This window comes from Gopherus flavomarginatus, chromosome 5 (assembly GCF_025201925.1).
Source record: "Gopherus flavomarginatus isolate rGopFla2 chromosome 5, rGopFla2.mat.asm, whole genome shotgun sequence".
Lineage (NCBI taxonomy): Eukaryota > Metazoa > Chordata > Testudines > Testudinidae > Gopherus > Gopherus flavomarginatus.
In genome coordinates, this window is record NC_066621.1 from 114,786,067 (window position 1) to 114,800,591 (window position 14,525).

Here is a 14,525-nt window from a genome sequence, read left to right on the forward strand (position 1 = left end):
CAGCAGCCCCAGGGATGGTACTAGGACAGAGCATCCTAGTAGCCAGTGGAGGAGAAAACAGAAAGGGCCTCCAGGTTGCTTATCACTCAAACCTCATCAACTGAGCCAGCGTCCCTGCTCTTCTTACCCATCCCACCCCACTGTGCCACTCCACTATCCCCAGCACCCTCCTCAGCTCTCTAATTCCCAAATAACTCTCTGCTTCCTGGCTGCCCCAATCTCCCCCGCCCCCAACACCCACATGTGGCTGCCCCACCCCCTTTCTCCTCCAGCTGACCCCCCCATGCTTCTTATAACCCTCCTACAGTTCCCTTATCTTGTCCACATCCCATAGCTCCCGTCTCATGGGCTAGACATGGACCCCTCAGGCTTTCATCCCCACAGAGCCACACAAGCCAACCAATACCTAATTTCCTCTGGATGACCCTTGACCCAATTTCCTATGCACCTTTGACTCTTCAGAAGGGAGAGGCAGTGGCTTTTGTTTTCTGGGAATGTCTGTCTAACCTCCCATCTCCTACCTTCAGCTAGGTGATACCAAACCTCTTCCTCTAGTTTCTACCCACTCAGGAGTCAGGCCTGGCAGGGCTCCTATATCCTGTACTTGTTTCAGATACACAAGTTGCACCTTCAGGTAGTTTTAAATGAAATTCAGTTATTTCAGCTGTACATATTACAATATACAAGCATCTGCAAGGTCCAAACTGAATATATCCAGTTACTCTCTTCCAAAAAACAGAACAAAAGAAACAAAAACCAAATGTATGATTATCCTTACAGACATTGAGAATTTTCTTTTGACACATGGAAGTTGAGCTGTCTGTCCGCCATGATATTCCTCAGCCCTCTAATTTTTTTAAGGATCAGGAAGTACATATTCATAGACTTGATTCCTTTCTTTTCCAGAAGGGATTGGATTTCCTGAAATTTCTTACTGATTCTGTTGATCTCAAAGGCACTCTTGAACATAGCTTAGATGGTGAATTTGGTGGATTTTCTTTTAACTGCATTCTGTAACCTCCCTTGGTAAAGCTGAGGGACCATTTATCGAAGGTGACTAGGGACCATCTGGGATAAAAAGCTTCCTATTTTGCTTCCATGAGGGATACCCTCCAAACTGGATACCAACCAGCTATTTATTCTTTACCCTTTAAAAAGCCAGATGTTTTTGTTTCTTGGAATTAGGGATTTACGAGGCCCTTTTGGATTATCCGAAAGGGTTGATGAACACCCTGAACATGAGCGTCCTGAATATAGAGGTCTAGGTTGGCTGGTGGCTTTTGTTGAAAGGACTAGATGACAGACATGAGGGACTGAAGGATGGCTTTTGTCTCCTTCACTTTGAAGCTCTTAACTTCTCCCTCAAAAGATGTTCACAATCATACAACAGGAACCCTAGCTTCTGCTGAACCTCTTTACGACAGAAAATATTTGTAGCCGTGTGTGTCTGCATGCTCTTGCACCCCAGCCGCCAAAGACCATATGAACCTTAGTGCCAAGTCATCTCCAAGCCAAAACAGATAATATTTTTAAATTCTGCCTGCTTTCTTTTTGGGTTGAATTCAGTGAATTTGTGAGCTGTTTTCCATATTCTGAACTGGTATTTACCCTTGTATAACTCAATAGATTGGTGTCAAAGTGGGTGGTACTAATAAAGTGCATCATTTGCCTCCTGGTGCCTCTGTTATGTTCATTCAGGGCTTTTGACTTTAAGGCCTTACAAACCAATTTCTTGTCATAATTATGTGACACACTAATAAAAGGGCAAGGGAGCTTTTGGGTGCTTGCCCAGAGATCTGCCAGGCCACAGTGACTTATAAGGTGAAATTCTGTGTGAAGTCAGTGCCATTGATTTCAGTAAGGCCAGGCTTTCATCCAAAGCATTTAGGTCCAGTCATTGATACAGTGAGCCAAAAGATTCACCAAACACCAGTCCTTTTAGCCTGCAGTGAATGTCACCACAAATGGAGGAGTTTTTGAAGTCACTGTGATGTTTCTTCTCTTCCTTTTTAGCAGGATTTTGGAAGACGTGTATAATTCCTTAGCCAAGTTTTAGGGAAAACTAGATTATTTTAAAGAGAAAACGTTCACATAAGAGGACTAAGGCACCAAAACTTCATTGAGTAAGAGTGAATAAGAGGTGTGTAACTGTCATAAACTGATAGCTAAGGGTTAATGTTCTTTTACCTGTAAAGGGTTAACAAAGGGAACCAAACACCTGACCAGAGGACCAATCAGAAAACAAGACTTTTTCAAAACCTGGATGGAGGGAAGTTTGGGGTGTGGGTCCTTTGTTCTTTGTCTTGGTTCGGTGACCCTCTCGGCTCTGAGAGTGATTTCTCTATCTCCAGGCTTTCTAATCTTCTGTTTCCAAGTTGTAAGTACAAGGATAGTAAGACAATAGGTTTATATTGTTTTTTTTGTATTTACATGTGTGTAGTTGCCGGAATGTTTTAAATTGTATTCTTTTTGGATAAGGCTGTTTATTCATTTTTTCTTTTAAGCAATTGACCCTGTATATTGTCATCTTGATACAGAGACCAATTTTATGTCTTTTTCTTTCTTTTTATATAAAGCTTTCTTTTTAGGACCTGTTGGATTTTTTTTTTCTGGTGGGGGCTCAAGGGGATTGAGTCTACAACTCACCAGGGAATTGGTGGGAGGAAGAAGACGGGGGGAAGAGAAAATCTCTTTGTGTTAGATTTACTAAGCCTGACTTTGCATACTCTCTGGGTGAGGGGAGGGAGAGATTTGATCTCTCGATACTTGTGTTTCAAGGACTTGAAGCAGGGAATATCCTAGAGTACCCAGGGCGGGGAAATCTGGGAGGAGGTAAAGAGGGGGAAGGGAAGTGGGTTATTTCCCTTTGTGGTGAGACTCAGGGCATCTGAGTCTTGGGGTCCCCCAGGGAAGGTGTTGGGGAGACCAGAGTGAGCCAGACACTGGAATTTTCTGGCTGGTGGCAGCGATATCAGATCCAAGCTGGTAATTAAGTTTGGAGGTTTCATGCTAGCTTCTCATGTTCTGAACTCTAAGGTTCAGATCTGAGTAGGAAAGTTATGACAGTAACAATAAACAATGTAGTCACCCAACAGAAAGTAAAGAACTGATGATTGGAGACATTTGGGAATTGCCATGGGCTGTGGTACCATGTGACTCTCTTGCACGAGATAATGACATTAGACTACTTTAAAATGTGGGAGTTAGGATCAGTCTGCTGCTAAGAATATGGGCCAAAGTCCGGGGTTGAATGAAATCTGGTAGTTTTGGAGAAAATAACTTTTCTTCTCCCTTCTTATCTGGAATGATTCTTTGGGTGTATAATCTGATAAATATATTTAAAATGAAAAGTGTAATATTTTTAATAATGATAACTATTTCTCTACCTCATAGAGATGTTGTGAGGATGAATACTTTGAAGACTGTGAGGTGCCCAGAAACTGTGGCAATAGGGCAATATAAGTACCTAAACCAGATAGTAAGATTACAGCACAACTTAATTTTGTATGGTCTTTTTCCTACTAACAACACCCCAAAATGTTTTACAGAGTTAATGCCTTCACAGAGTTAAATAATTAGTAACTGAGGAAAAATACATTAAGTTACTGGAAAGGGAAAATATATTTTGAGCTAGGATTAAGGTGTCACAATAATGGCAAAATGCAATAGAGGAAAAGGAAAATTGTTTCATGAGGCAGGAGTTGCAGAGAAGGTTCTTATACTACTCATGGAGAGATTGTATGGAAGGACTGTGAAGAGGCTAGGTTTAGATTCACAGAGGGAACAGAAAGGGAAATCAAGTTAGACTATTAAATCATTAGAAACCAAAATTCATCTAATTTTACCATTCCAGCCCATTCATGTGGCAGAAAAAGCAGGTCCTCTACTAGCAAAAAAGCAATAATTTTTAGACAAGTGGCATGTCGAAGAAGATACTTTAGTTGGCTGTAGGTAGTTATTGTGCATGAACTTTTGAGATACAGCACATTTTCCCCCCAGAAGCAGGTCTTTCTGAGAATTTGTCAAATCTCCCCCAAATGTGTTCTGCTACTTGGAAAATGAATTAGCCAGTTTGTTAGTACTCAGAAGCCAAGACCTGAAAATATTTTGTTGTTAGAAAGATATTTTCACCAAGCTACAGTACAATTCTGATAAGTTCATTTGCTGAGCCTCACTTCTTGTGATAAAGTATTCCTAGCAAGTTCTGCTGACTAAGTAGATATTCCAGTGCTGTAAGAAAATGTAGCTGTTAATTGCTTACAGCAAAGACTCTGCAAAACCTGTGATTCTCACTATACAGTATGTGAACATGGAGAGCATTAATTATATGTAAAAAAAATATGCAGCATTAAAGCCTGAGATTTTAATTTTAAAAAAATCAGGACATTCAAAATTATTGTTCCCACAGCATAGTTGATCCCTCTTGCACATATCAGAAACAAATAGTAACGTGAATTCTTTAATATATGCATGTTATAAAGACTGAGTAATCATTGTGATGGGAATCTAGAGTAACTCCCTTAAGATAATAAACTTTGTATGTATTGACCTTCAAGTAATTAAAATCTCAACATTAATGTTCCATTAACATTTGCATTAGTTCCCTTGGTTTTTCTCAGTTAGAACATTGCTTGATAAATAATGCAGGATCATCAAGCCCCCAGTATTCTAGGTTGTCAAAAAACTACTTGAGCATCACTGCTTATCCAGACATGGAGAATCTACTGTACAAGATCCCCTTTGATACAAAGAACAGAAATAGGATTAGGATGGACTAACTGTAGCAGTTCAGCCTAACACAGTGGTTCCCAAACTTTAACAACCTGTGAACCCCTTTCACTAAAATGTCGTCTCATGAACCCCCTCCTAAAAATGAATATTTCCAGGGATTTTCTCCCTTACCTGAGTATAAATTATAAAAGCAGTGATCTTGGAAATATAAAATTTGTTTTTATGACATGCTTATTACACTCTTTAATTATTATTTATCATTGCAGTATTTTTATTACATTATGAAAATGGCAACACTCTTCCAAGATCTCACTTTCGTAGCTTGTATCACTTTGAATAAGCCTGTTATAAGACAAGGCTCTTGTGTTTCATCAAGGAGTATCAGATGTGAAACAGCATGACGGTATTTAAGAAGCCAACTCAAAGAGTTCCTTCTACACAAGCATTCAAGTCTTGAGCAGTCCAGGCAAACAACGCATGTTACAACAAAGTTTAGCTGCCTATTTAGTTTTTAAAAATAGCAAAATATATCCACCTCCCTTTCCATTTCTTGTAAGGAGTCTTGAAGTTTATATCTCCTCAGTGTGATAGATTATGCTTGCTTTGATCGGCTTAGCTCTTGGAAGTCCAGGGGCTCCAGGCTGTTGGCCCCATGCTGCCCAGGGTCCCTAGGGACAGCTCTGTCTGCCATTAGGGAATTTTTTCCCGAGAACCCCCTATAACATTTCGCAACCCCCCAGGGGTTCATGAACCCCAGTATGGGAACCACTGGCCTAACAGTATCAGCCAGAGGAGGGTCTACAGTTGATCAGATCTTTCTTCAGCAATAAATACCATTGCAGCAAAACAGGAATTTGTGTATTTCTACAGAATAATGTTAAACTTCAAAATAAAATAGCCAAGGTGTCTAGGTGTCTAATTGACATTGAGGTGTGTCTGTTGTGGATACGTATCCCCATAAAATCATTCTCTCATGTAAAACATTAACTACTACTTTAGAGGATCTACAATATTAAAATAAAAACAAATCCATTATCACTTTAGTACTAGGTGTCATATACCCCAAACAAACATGGTTAAACACCCCTGCTGGTTACTTTAATGTATAACATATACTTTTTCTCATTTGGCATCTATCTCCTGACGCTCTCAAAATCCTAATGGCTGCACTCCCATTGGACAGATTTCCCAAAGCACTACAAGGTTTAATCCTGTGTTGCCCTAGCCTTTTCTTCTGCTCCCCTTCCCAAACACTGCATCACCTGTGTTTACCTAGAGCACAGCATTCTCCTCTTTAAAATAACTAGTTAAGTAATATTATTATAAAAATATAGTTTATTTGATGATTTTTACCTTGTAAGGCATCATGGGTGACCATATTTCTCAAAGTGAAAACAGGACACCTGAGCCGCAGGTGTCACCGTTAGCCCAAGCCCATTGTGCACGGCTGGTGACTCCTCTTGCTCCCCACCCACACTCTGTTGGGGGCACACCCCACCTTTTTGGCAGAACTGGGCATTTGTCCCATTTGCTCTTGCCAACTGATCATCAAACGGGACAAATGCCCACTTTTGCCAAAAAAGGTCAAGACGTCCGGGACAGGGTTTAAAAAGGGGACTGTCTCAGCCAAAACACGATGTATGATCACTCTAGGTGTCGAATTATTAGTGAATAATCCCCCCCCCATATATACACACACACACACACACACTCTTCAACCAACTTTACTCTTGAAATCAGCCACCTGTTAGGGCCTCCATTCTTGATCAGAAACAAGGACAATTCCTCCCATGCCATCAGCAAGAAACACACATCAGATTCCTCAGGTCCCATAACTTTCTTAACAAAGCAAATAACATTAGCAACACAACAACAAACACCAAGCAAACAAACATAGGAACTTTGTCCCGTCTCCCCCAAAAAACCCCAGTGTGCTCCAGCCCTTTCCCATTAGCCATCTCTCAGAGAAATACCTAGGCTTTGCATCCCTTCCCCCAAAATCCCCTGCAGGCCTGCCACCACAGCTCTCTCCAAAGCAACAAGCCACCAGCAATCAGCCACAGCCCCCAGTAAAAACATCCACTGAAGACCCCAGCCCCTAATTCCTTTTCAGCTTCAGTGAACAGCTGATCGAATCCTACCCTCCTACTCTAGCTCCTACTCTAGCTCCGCCTTTCATCCCCAGCTGTGCTCCTGCTCCTCTTTCCCTGCTGGGGCTCGCTTTGCACGCTCCTGAGAGCTGCATGCCTTCCCCCCCTTCCCCATTGATGTCTCAAGGACGTGCCCGCCATCCTCCTCTGTCTGCGCTTGCGCTTAATCAGAGAGGCGATTAAGAAAAAGCAGAAAGCCTACAAGGAGCAGAAGATGGGAAGGATTAGCAAGGAAAGCTACTTTACTGAGGTCAGAACATGTAGGGATAAAGTGAGAAAGGCCAAAAGCCATGCAGAGTTGGACCTTGCAAAGGGAATTAAAACCAATAGTAAAAGGTTCTATAGCCATATAAATAAGAAGAAAACAAAGAAAGAAGAAGTGGGACCGCTAAACACTAAAGATGGAATGAAGGTTAAGGTTAATCTCGGCATGGCCCAATATCTAAACAAATACGTTGCCTCAGTCTCTAATGAGGCTAATGAGGAGCTTAGGGATGAGGGTAAGATGACAAATGGGAATGAGGATATGGAGGTAGATATTACCACATCCAAAGTAGCAGTCAAACTCAAACAGCTTAATGGGACAAAATTGGAGGGCCCAGATAATCTTCATCCAAGAATATTAAAGGAACTGGCACATGAAATTGCAAGCCCATTAGTGAGAATTTTTAATGAATCAGTAAACTCAGGGGTTGTACCGTACCACTGGAGAATTGCTAACATAGTTCCTATTTTTAAGAAAGGGAAAAAACGTGATCCGAGTAACTATGGGCCTGTAGTTTGACATCTATAGTATGTAAGGTCTTGGAAAAAATTTTGAAGGAGAAAGTAGTTAAGGACATTGAGGTCAATGGTAGTTGGGACAAAATACAACATGGTTTTACAAAAGGTAGATCAGGCCAAACCAACCTGATCTCCTTCTTTGAGAAGGTAACAGATTCTTTAGTCAAAGGAAACGCAGTGGATCTAATTTACCTCAATTTCAGTAAGGCATTTGGTACGGTTCCACATGGAGAATTAATAGATAAATTGGAAAAAATGAGGATCAGTATGAAAATTGAAAGGTGGATGAGGAACTGGTTAAAGGGGAGACTACAACAGGTCGTACTGAAAGGTGAACTGTCAGGCCGGAAGGAGGTTACTTGTGGAGTTCCTCAGGGATTAGTTTTGGGACAAATCTTATTTAATCTTCTTATTACTGACCTTGGCACAAAAAGTGGGAATGTGCTAATAAAGTTTGTGGATGACACAAAGCTGGGAGATATTGCTAACACAGAGAAGGATTGGGATATCATACAGGAAGATCTGGATGACTTTGTAAACTGGAGTAATAGTAATGGGATGAAATTTAATAGTGAAAAGTGCAAGGTCATGCATTTAGGGATTAATAACAAGAATTTTAGTTATAAATTGGGGACGCATCAGTTGGAAGTAACAGAGGAGGAGGAGAAGGACCTCGGAGTATTGGTTGATCATAGGATGACTATGAGCCGTCAATGTGATATGGCCGTTAAAAAAGCTAATGTGGTTTTAGGATGTATCAGGCGAGGTATTTCCATCAAAGATAAGAAGGTGTTAGTACTATTATACAAGGCACAGGTGAGACCTCATCTGGAATACTGTGTGCAGTTCTGGTGTCCCATGTTTAAGAAGGATGAATTAAAACTGAAACAGGTACAGAGAAGGGCTACTAAGATGATCCGAGGAAAGGAAAAGCTGTCTTATGAAAGGAGACTCAAAGAGCTTGGCTTGTTTAGCCTAACCAAAAGAAGGTTGAGGGGGGATATGATTGCTCTTTATAAATATATCAGAGGAATAAATATTAGGGAGGGAGAGGAATTATTTAAGCTTAGTATCAATGTGGACACAAGAACAAATGGATATAAACTGGACACTAGGAAGTTTAGACTTGAAATTAGATGAAGGTTTCTAACCATTAGAGGAGTGAAGTTCTGGAACAGCCTTTCAAGGGTTCCAGGGGGCAAAAGACATATCTGGCTTTAAGTCTAAGCTTGATAAGTTTATGGAAGGGATGGTATGATGGGATAGCCTAATTTTGGCAATTAATTTGGCAACTGATTTTGATTATCAGCAGGTAAGTATGCCCAGTGGTCTGTGATGGGATGTTAGATGGGGTGGGATCTGAGTTACTACAGAGAATTCTTTCCTGGGTGCTGGCTGGTGAGTCTTGCCTACATGCTCAGGGTTTAACTGATCGCCATATTTGGGGTCGAGAAGGAATTTTCCTCCCGGGCAGATTGGCAGAGGCCCTGGAGGTTTTTCGCCTTCCTCTGTATCATGGGGCACATGTCACTTGCTGGAGGATTCTCTGCAGCTTGAGGTCTTCAAACCACAATTTGAGGACTTCAATAACTCAGACATAGATTAGGGGTTTGTTACAGGAGTGGGTGGGTGAGATTCTGTGGCCTGCATTGTGCAGGAGGTCAGACTTGATTATCATCCTGGTCCCTTCTGACCTTAAAGTCTATGGGCTTGTCTACATCAGAAAGTTGCAGCGCTGGTGAGGGAGTTACAGCGCTGCAACTTAGGAGGTGTACACATCTGCAGGGCACCACCAGCGCTGCAACTCCCTGTTTGCAGCGCTGGCCGTACTCCCGTTTTGTCTCGGGTGTAGAGGATCCAGCGCTGGTGATCCAGCGCTGGTAATCAAGTATAGACGCTTACCAGCGCTTTTCTTGACCTCCGTGGAATAAGCAGGTATCCCAGCATACCTGAGGAAGCCTCTGGTAATCAAGCTGGTCTCCTTCCCCGGCTTGCTCTCGCGTTCCCCGAACCCCGAGCAAGCAGGTCTCCTTCCCTGAGGTTTGCTGGGTGGTTCCGGGAACGCGAGAGCAAACCGGGAAAGGAGACCAGCTTCGCCGCGGTTTGCTCTCGCGTTCCCCGAACCCCGAGCAAGCAGGTCTCCTTCCCTGAGGTTTGCTGGGTGGTTCCAGGAACGCGAGAGCAAACCGGGGAAGGAGACCAGCTTCGCCGCGGTTTGCTCTCGCGTTTCCCGGAACCACCCTGCAAACCGCAGGGAAGGAGACCTGCTTGTTCGGGGAACGCGAGAGCAAACCGCGGCGAAGCTGGTCTCCTTTCCCGGGTTTGCTCTCGCGTTTCCCGGAACCACCCTGCAAACCGCAGGGAAGGAGACCTGCTTGTTCGGGGAACGCGAGAGCAAACCGCGGCGAAGCTGGTCTCCTTTCCCGGGTTTGCTCTCGCGTTCCCGGAACCACCCAGCAAACCTCAGGGAAGGAGACCTGCTTGCTCGGGGTTCGGGGAACGCGAGAGCAAACCGGGGAAGGAGACCAGCTTCGCCGCGGTTTGCTCTCGCGTTCCCGGAACCACCCAGCAAACCGCAGGGAAGGAGACCTGCTTGTTCGGGGAACGCGAGAGCAAACTGCGGCGAAGCTGGTCTCCTTTCCCGGGTTTGCTCTCGCGTTCCCCGAACCACCCTGCAAACCGCAGGGAAGGAGACCTGCTTGTTCGGGGGTTCGGGGAACGAGAGTGCAAACCGGGAAAGGAGACCAGCTTCGCCGCGGTTTGCTCTCGCGTTCCCCGAACCTCCCTTGAAGCCGCCCAACAGCGCTGCAGTGTGGCCACATCTAACACCACTTGCAGCGCTGGTTGCTGTAAGTGTGGCCACTCTGCAGCGCTGGCCCTATACAGCTGTACTAATACAGCTGTAACAACCAGCGCTGCAAAATTTTAGATGTAGACATGGCCTATGAGTCTATGAGTTTGTTGGTGGGCTGGGGCTGACGAGCGTGGAGGTGGCAGAGTGGGGCTGTGGGTGCGCATATGTTTCACCAGAAAGGAACTACTATCTCCCTGCTGATGAAGCTTCTTCACATGGAGCATTTTGTTTTTATTTATTTAATTTTTTTTTGCTGCTCTGCTGCCTAGGGGATAGCAAATGAGATATGATTTTTCTATCACCCAGTGCTTCCCCTTGACGTCTAATCAGTTTTCTCTCTCTCATTCACTTTTTCACTTTATTTCTGTTCTGAGTTATTAGCTTGCCATTTTTTGTCCATATTTCTAGCTTCTCTGGGTCTTTGTGCCATTCTCTGTTCTCACTGCTATTTGGTACCTTTCCCAGTTCAGTACCATCTGAAGATTTCACTCTTGCGGTATTTACTCGTTTTTCCCAATCATTAATGAGCATATTAAAACAGATCAAACTTACCATTAATCGTTTTGACATGCCATCTTGATACATGATAATGTAGGGCAGGGGTCGGCAACCTTTCAGAAGTGGTGTGCGGAGTCTCCATTCATTCACTCTAATACATTTTAACGTTTTTAGAAGGTCTCTTTCCGTAAGTCTATAATATATAACTAAACTATTGTTGTATGTAAAGTAAATAAGGTTTTTAAGAGGTTTAAGAAGCTTCATTTAAAATTAAATTAAAATGCAGAGCCCCCTGGACCGGTGACCAGGACCCAGGCAGTGTCAGTGCCACTGAAAATCAGCTCACATGTCACCTTTGGCACGCATGCCATAGGTTGCCTACCCCTGGTGTAGGGGATGCTGTAGCACACTGTTATTGCCCTGAAGGAGAGTGTGTGGTGTTGCTTCTATAAGGGTCCAAAAGTCAGCCTGTTCTTGTGAAGCTCTCAACTACTCACTCCTCTAATTTGGTGAAAAATTAAAGGAGAAGCTCAGCTTTCAGTTAAATATATTATCTTTTCTTTCCCCTCCCCATGTGCAGATAGCCTTGAAAATGTAAACTGGTCACCAGAGTTGAAAGGAAGGAAGGAAGCTACAGCTGGGCTCAACTTCTGCTGCAGGAGGCTGAGGGCTTAAAGATTTGTCTCACCTATGTGACCCACAATTTTATGTAAAATGAGTCAATTGCTTTTGAGGTGTATCCCCAAGAGTCCTCTGGCTAACCCTTCCCCAAATCATTAGGCCATCCTTGTGCATAGTAGTGTAGGCAGGAATCAGTTACATTTATGGAAGGAGGCCAGTGGTAAAATATATTTTGCAGGAGAACCCAAAAATATAAAAACATAGCCTGTAACATGTTAGCTCAAACCTCTCAAAGCTGTGCTGCAGCTTCCTTTCACTTGTATGGATTAGTGAATAGTTTAAAATTTATTTTAAAAACTTGCTCCCAGACTAAGGCTTATTTTAGTAAATTTCATCTTACAGCAATATTTCAGCAACTAAATACTGTTGAAAAGAGGATTTCTGGTTTTGCCTTTTCCTTTCTCTTTAAAAATAAACTGTTTGTGAAATGTCATGTAAACATCAGTGGAGACTGAGAAGTTCTGTTTATTCGCAGAACAGATACAGCATGGAAAGTATCAGTGTAAGCTACTTCATTCTTCTCCATCAGTATGCCTCAATGCTGCTGTTGGTCTACCAACTCTTTAAGCATGAGAGGGCAGTAACCATGCTGTCGGATGACATAGCATTCCTTAGCATGTACAATATATCCACTTTTTGTAGTTAAACCAAGTACAAATTTGGTACTATCGCTACCAAATTTGATTGTGGTTATTTGTTGTGGACTCCTATGCACTAGGAACTCAACAGGAAAATGGGTGTTTGTAATGGAAATATTAGCAATATCTTCAGTGGACTGGCTTAGATATGTTATAGAAATTATATGGATATAGCTAGATAGCTTAAAATTAGAATGGCAAAAAGAATATTATGAACTTGAAGATGGCAGGAGGTGATATTTGATTATCCGCACTGATATTAATGAGCTAAACAATACGGGCTGAAGTTTTAGTATGTGCTGATTTGTGCAGATCCAATATAGGGTGACCAGACGCAAGTGTGAAAAATCGGGATGGAGGTGCGGTGTAATAAGAGCCTATATAAGACCACGTCTACACTACCTGCCGGATTGGCACGTAGTAATCGATCTATCGGGGATTGATTTATCCTGTCTTGTCTAGATGCGGTAAATCGATCCCCAAATCGACACCAGTACTCCAGCTTGGCAGGAGGAGTAAGCGGAGTCAACGGGGGAGCCGCAGCAGTCGACTTGCCACCGTGAGGACGGCCAGGTAAAGCGAACTAAGATACTTCGCCTAGCTGACTTTGCATATCTTAGATCGATCCCACCCCCTAGTGTAGACCAGTCCTAAGAAAAAGACCCAAAAATCGGGACTGCCCCTATAAAATTGGGACATCTGGTCACCCTAATCCAATAGAACAGAGACAAGTTAACAATTGCTTGAGAGTTTTTACTGTAGCTCTTCTGTCTCCCTTGTAGTAGATGCTGTACAAACACTTAAGAAGACATATGGCCACATACACTGAATACCAGTGAATATGTATTACAGCGCTTTTGTGGCTTTCTTTATACTTAGAATGGGAAATAACACTGATTGTTGAAGTAAATTTAATTATGGTGGATGGTAAATGTAATTTTTTTAATTGCACCAACTGTTTACAACATGATTGAAGGTATTTTACTCAAAATTTTTAAAAATCACCTTTGAATTTAGAATAAATGTATTTTTAGTGTATAAGGATAACTTTTAAGAAATGTTATTAACAACTGAAAACCAGGTATTCAGAATGAAAATGCTTTCATAACCTTAATTATAGCATTGATTGCTACCTGGCAAGACTAATATGTAAGATTTAGTTTTAGTCAGTACACAGCAATCTTAGGTCAGCATTACATTTCCAAAAGGTGTGTGTAGCAATAAACAGTATGAGAAAATGTCAACTGCATATACAGATAACTTGCATAATATTGTGTGTCACTGAAGTTGGCTGAATCTCACTGAACACATTGCCAGATTTATTTTTATTTTAGGGGAAATGAATCTTAGCTGAAATTATGTAGGTAATACTGTCATTTGTCTGACAGAGGCTACTGTTTCTAATTAAGGCTATGTTTTAGTCATGGGTATTTTTAGTATAAGTCATGGACAGGCAATAAACAAATATTTGTGGCCCATGACATGTCCATGACTTGTACTATATACCCCTAACTAAAACTTGGGCCAGGGAGCAGCGGGTGCTGGGGGGCAGCCTGGATTCCCCCTTGATGCTTGGGGGGAAATGCTGGGCGGGACTGGCAGGCTCCCAACCCAGCTCCGTGCGGCTCCCCAGAAGCAGCTGGCATGTTCCTGCAGCTTCTAGGAAGAGGGAAGGCTAGGGGGCTCTGCATGCTGCCCCCGCCTAGAGCGCCGGCTCCTCAGCTCCCTTGTCTGGGAACCACCGCCAATGGGAGCTGTGGGGGCAGTGCCCGCAGGCAGGGGCAGCAGGCAGAGCCCCCTGGCATCTCCGCTGAGGAACTGCAGGGACATGCTGGCCACTTCCGGGCAGCCACCTCCCTCCTCCTGAGGTAAGCACAGCCCCTGCACCAGCCCTAAACCCCCTCCCACACCTAAACTACTGCTGCTATGGGGGGAGAGGAGGGGGCAGGATGATGGCCCAAGACTGCTCCAGCAGCGGCCGGTGTGGCTGGCCCAGGCACTGCCTGAGCTGCTCAGGCAGCCCTGGATCCAGCCGCACTGGCCACTGCAGAAGTCGCAAAAAGTCACGGAATTTCTGACTTGTGTGACCCCATGACAGACACGCAGCCTTATTTAGAATGCCTGCAGCAAACTATTACACTGCCATGGATGAAAACAAGTTATTCTGCATGCAAAAAAATAGTGACTTTG

The 14,525-nt window shown here is 43.2% G+C and overlaps 1 protein-coding gene across 7 annotated transcripts in view; it reads left to right on the forward strand.

Moving 5' to 3' along the window:
* The window catches only part of MIPOL1 (mirror-image polydactyly 1), a 280,583-nt gene that overhangs the window by 1,125 nt on the left and 264,933 nt on the right, over positions 1–14,525 (forward strand). For 5 of the 7 annotated variants that reach the window (XM_050953929.1, XM_050953930.1, XM_050953926.1 and 2 more), the window contains exon 2: positions 12,798–12,908. The exons of the other annotated variants lie outside the window; for them this stretch is intronic. The gene's annotated coding sequence lies outside the window, so the exon portion shown is untranslated. The remainder of the gene's footprint in view (positions 1–12,797; positions 12,909–14,525) is intronic. 7 annotated transcript variants of the gene reach the window in all.